Source organism: Pelophylax lessonae, assembly GCF_965119305.1.
Source record: "Pelophylax lessonae genome assembly, chromosome: 4".
Taxonomy (NCBI): Eukaryota; Metazoa; Chordata; class Amphibia; order Anura; family Ranidae; genus Pelophylax; species Pelophylax lessonae.
Genome location: NC_138771.1, coordinates 179,923,142 through 179,929,141, shown reverse-complemented (window position 1 = coordinate 179,929,141; position 6,000 = coordinate 179,923,142).

The following is a 6,000-nucleotide window of genomic DNA, read 5'->3' as shown; positions in this document are numbered from 1 at the left end:
GATTCCATTCCCCTGCCACATCCCTCCCCCCACCACCACAACCACTGATCCCACCCCCCCCCCACAAACACTACTTCCACTGATCCCAAGGGGGCACTCAGGAGGATGAAAGGGATCACTCTGCCCCTTATATCTTCCAGAGTGCTCCCTTACATCCTTCAAAATGCCCACTAGTAATAGTAAAGTCAGTGGCTGAACTACTAGGGTTGTAAAGGTTGCACTTGCGACTTGGCTCAGGCGTTCCACCACCATGTGGGGGCCTCAAGACAGCAAGATGGGCCCACTGCAGAACATGAGAAAGGGTCCCGGGATGGGGGCCTTCCATGTTTTCTTGCACCAGGGCCCTTAAGGTTGTAGTTATGCCTTTGCCACAAGCAAGTGTTGTTAAATATAAATTATGCTGCCCAACAAAATTTTCAGGCATTTTCTTAGGGTATCTCAATTCTACTGTATGCTTAACTTCCATTAACACATATTGAGGTTGATTTACTAAAAGCAAAAAGACTGTGCACTCGGCAGTACACTTATTTTCCCCGGAGCTTAGTAAATGTGGCAAAGCTCCGCTGATTTTTATCAGCAAATTAGGTGTAAGCAAAAATGTATTTTTTTATTTTCCTCGCTCCTGATTTGGTATTCTTTACAAAATGAAGCTTCACCACACTGACATTTACTATGAAATAAAGAGTACTACTGCACTTAGAGATTGCACAGACTTTTTGCCTTTAGTAAATCAACCCCAATACATTATGACTTTTTTCTTCAGATTTGAACTGTTTGCATTCACTAAGAACTACTGCAATTTCAAGCAGGATGTACGGTGGGCAAAAGGTTAGTTCTTTCCTTTGTCTTATAAACAACCATTAATCTCACCACCAAGAAAGTAATTCTGCACAAGATTGGATTACCTTCTTAACTGTTTTGATAACAGATTGGTATTTTATGTATTATATTGCTGGAAACACAGCAGATCAAGGCTGGTCTCCCAAGTTGCAGCAATATTGTACGTAATAGTGTTAACCAACAATCCTTCTGTCGATTATGTTCTTATCTAAAGCAATTGTCATAGCTCTTTTTCTCCCATGCAACAGTAGAAAATCTAAATGCAGTAGAAGTTTCTAGCTACAAGTATAGAAGACTCTCTGGGAGAAGACCAGTAATGTGATTTGTGTACCCTACCATGAACATTGGAGAAACTAAAGAAGCTGTTTTTTTTTACCCAAGGTGTAGACAGTGTACAGCACCATCTATTACAGTCTTTCTCAACCTACAGTATTTAACATAGAGGAACCTATGAAATAACTTAAGGTCTCATGGAATCCTACCAAAAAATACTATTTTTACAGATCACTTTATAATATGGTAAATAGCAAGAATAAATAAAGAGTAGGGAAAGTGGTGTACTTTGGCCTCCAAAGTTGCTCCATATGACAAAATTATTTTCAGTAATAATGAAATTAAACATTTAATTATTAATGAATAGAAAAAAATGCACTAAGTGAAAACTGCAGTATTCCCACACACTGGTAGTCAGAAAATGCCCCTTTACACTGGTGGTCAATGGTGAAGGACCCCCTTAGATTGGTGGTCGGTGAGGAAAGGGAGCCTTGACACTTGTTGTCAGTGGGAAGAATGTTCCTTATATAGGTAGTCAGTGGGAGAAGGGCTACTTTACATTGGTGGTCAGTAGGAAAAAGGCCCCATTACACTGGTGGTAAGTGGCAGGAATGCTCATTACATTGGTAGTCAGTAGGAGAAGGACCCTCTACATTGGTGGTCAATGGGAAGAATTTTCATCATATTCATGGACAGTAGGAAGAATGCCCCTCTTACAGATAGCTAGAAAGATAATTGATGTCAGTGGTTACTTATTTGAGAGTCAAAAATTGCTAATTGCTCAAGAAACCCCTATCAATACCACATGGTTCCACAGAACACTGACTGAGAAAAGCTGTTCTAATGTTTAATCTTTGTAATTTAAATTTTGCAATGTATACATTTTAAATTACAATGGTATATTTTACATGTGAATTCCTTTCACCCTTTAGTTAGAATGAGGAAAGGTTAGAGTGGGGACATCTTAGAGTTTTTTTTTTATTTATTTATTTTGCTATTTATAACCATGTATTTCCCTGTTTCCCTGTGCTTCTGTTGGAAAGGTTCTGCTAATATCTTTGCATGCATAATGTGTTAGGAAATGCTGAAAGCAGGCACTCGGACAGCCCTCCTACAAATGTAAATGGTTGAAGGACCTAAGGTCACTGAATCTGCATTCTTCAAGATTCTTCAAGATGGTGCACATATTTTACTACTTGTGATACAGTTTTATTTATAGGACAATGGCATGGATGTCAGGGATGTAAAAGGCTTCCTGAGGCTAGATCAGATAAACTGTATGCCATCAGCTGGGAGCGTCTACGGACCAATACTGAGAAAGACACGTCACTCTCATGCCAACAGAAACAGTGATATTTGCAGATGTTTCTCAGATTTCTTTTTTTTTTAAGTCATATACAACATAATACCAGCAGCCCTGTGTTTGTTTTTCCTTGGGATGGACCGCTTTAATGAGGAGGTTTTGTACAGATAGCAAGATTCCACGCAGCAACAATTAGGTTTACGAACAGGCCACAGCCAGCTTTATTGTGTCTCCCCTGCATTAAACAAATGAAAACTATGAAAAAGCACAAAATATAAAAATAAATCCTTGCCTTACTGCATGGTTCAATTTTCTCTTTAACCGGTTCAGCTCTACAGAACAGCTACTTTGTACTTACAAAGTTGCCACCACACTGCCTCCCTCTCTCTCTGTTATTCTGCAGGTCAAAGCAGCCTCTTCCTTCCCAAGGATTGAGAGACAGTTAGAGAAAGCAGTTGTTTTCTCTATAAAATATAACTATACTGGTATCACAATTAGGCCTAATAAGGCCAATATTCAATTGTGCAGATAACATCCTTTCACAGCTGAACTGGCTTTCCCAGGAGTTTCAATACACAAATGAGAGTCACCTGAGAGAAATATAAACACTTTTCATTTACCTTCCTGTCCTTTTTTCACGCCATTCATTTTCTTTATTTCAAAGGCAGCCTTTTTTCACATAAATATTTGATTCTCGCACCAATTCTTAGGGCAGCAGTGGTGCAGTATAGCCAGGTACTTGCTATTAATAGGCGGTGTTTGGAGGAGGATGCCCTAATATCTGGGGCTCCTGTCTTTTATCACTTGCAATTTGCTTTAGAGCATTATGCCCCGTACACACGTACCGATCGTCGGCTGAACGATCGGCCGTCTTTTGTCCAGGGCTGTCGTGTCTGTTGAAAACTGCAAAAGACTGCACACGAATTTTGTCGGCCAACAACAGCCGACTGCAGAAGTGATGTCATGTGATGGTTAACTTTCCTTGTCTTTTTTCTTTTCTGAGCATGCCCAGTCTTGCTAATCTGCTGTCTGTCGGCCGAAATCTGTACTGACTGTGGAACAATCGGCCGTTCTGGTGTTGGCCAACAAAAATTTTAATGCCTGCACGACAGATTCTGTTTGGCCGAAAATGCGCTGTCGGCTGTCGGAAGCATCATACTAACAAGCATACAATCGGTCGATCGGTCGTCGTGTGTACGGGGCATAGGCTGATATCAGAGGATAGACAAAAGAATGCATTGTGCTCATGCTGGGGCAGGCAAATAAAGGTGATAGGAGAGAATAACAGATTTTCAACATAAAAAAACTGAGATATTCAATAAAAGTAATGATTCAAGGTCAAATCTGGAGAGTAGAGATTCCCCACATTTTAAGAATAAAGACATATCTGTGCTCAAATCCCAATAGCTTGTGCATTTATTTAACCACTTGCCGGCCGCTCACGTTGAGCCTACTGCGGCAAAGTGATTTGTTATCGTCCAGCGATGTAGACCTACGTTGCTGGACTCCTCCCCTTGTGGGCGGCGCGCGCGCCGCCGGAGGCTCTCTCCTGCTGTATTCAGTCACAGCGGGAGCCGGGCCAGGGGAGGAGCAGCGGGGATCGAGTGTGGAGATCCGCCCGCTTGTGTAAACAAAGCGGGCGGATCTCCTATGTGACAGGCAGGGTCAGATTACAAAATTCAGCATATCTGAACCTGCGATCTGAGCCTGTGTCACACAGTCCCCCCCCCCCACACACGTCAGTAAGCACCAGGCATACATTAACCCCTTGATCACCAATAAAAGTTAACCCCTTCCCTGCCAGTGTCATTTTTACAGTAACAATGCATATTTATAGCACTGATTACTGTAGTAATGTCACTGGTACCCCCAAAAGTGTCAAAAATGTCAGTCAAGGGTCTGATCTGTCCGCCGCAATGTCGCAGTCCCGCAAAAAAAATCGCAGATCGCCGCCATTACTAGTTAAACAAAAAAAACAATGACATAAAAATGACATAAATTTCCCGTAGTTAGTAGCTGCGATAACTTTTGCGCAAACCAATCAAAATGCGCTTATTGCGATTTTTTTTTTTACCAAACATATGTAGCAGAAAACAAATTGGCCTAAAATGTTAAAAAATTTTGATTTTTACATTTTTTTTTTTGGGGGGGGGGGGGTTTCATATAAAAAAATTAGAAAAATATTGTTATTTCTTCAAAATTGTCGTTCTTTTTTTGTTTATAGCGCAAAAAGTAAAAATCGCACAGGTGATCAAATACCACCAAAAGAAAGCTCTATTTGTGGGGGAAAAAAATTACATAAATTTAATTTGGGTACAGCATCACACGACTGCGCAATTGTCTATTAAATTAACGCAGTGCCGAATGGCAAAATATGGCCTGGTCAGGAATGGGGTAAAATCTTCCGGTCTTAAAGCGGTTAAAAATACGCTCATTGAGAATTTTTTTGTCAAAGACATGTAGCTAAATACATTTTGGCCTAAATATATGACAAACATGTAATATATTGGATATTTTTTAACTGTCAAAGTAGAAAAATATTGTTATTTTTCAAAATTGTCGCATTTTTTTTATTAATATCGCAAAAAATGAAAATCGCACAGGTGATCAAATACCACCAAAAGAAAGCTCTGTTTGTGGGGAAAAAAAGGACGTAAATTTAGTTTGGGTATGGCATTGCATGACCGCGCAATTTTCAGTTAAATTCGCACAGTGCCGAATCGCATAAAGTGGCCTGGACGTAAAGCAGGAAAATCCTCCGGTGGTAAAGTGGTTAAACTATCAGGTGCTAAAGGGGTGTGACCACATATTACCACTACAAATTCTGGATGGATCCTCTGCACACTGCTATACACCCATTCCAACAAACTATGCAACGAAAAACAGGGGTTTTCAGTTCACACATATTGCAATACACGCTTTAAGCTGGCCAACTGCATTAAAGTAATGCCTCTTATGGCCTGTTCTACACTGCTTTGCCACTGCAAATGCAATGGTGGATACCATGCCAACCTGGGGCATAAAGACACAAAGTGGGGGGGAGCTATTGAGTTCAGGTCTGGTCACTGACCTGCATTACAATAGAGAAAATAAATAGCTGTGCTCAAATCCCAATAGCTTGTACATGTATTTAAACTATCAGGTGCTAAAAGGGTGTGACCTCATATTACCACTACAAATTATGGATGGACCCTCTGCACACTGCTATACACCCTTTCCAAAAAACTATGCAATGAATAACAGGGATTTTTAGTTCACACATATTGCAATATATGCTTAAGCTGGACTACTGCATCATAATCCCTCTTATGGCCAGTCCTACACTGCTCTGCCACTACAAATGCTACGGTGGACACCATGCCAACCTAAACTAAAAGTCCCTGTTTTTCATTGCATAGTTTGTTGGAAAGGGTATAAAACTTGGAAGGATGAAACATTTTGTGAAAGTGCTTCACAACGAAGGTGAAGCTTGTTGTTTTTTGAGACAGATGTTTACAGGGATAACTAATGCCAAGATTAAAGAAGACATTTTTGTGGGTCCACAGACTAGATACATCATTAATGGCAAGCAGTTTAAAAATCTG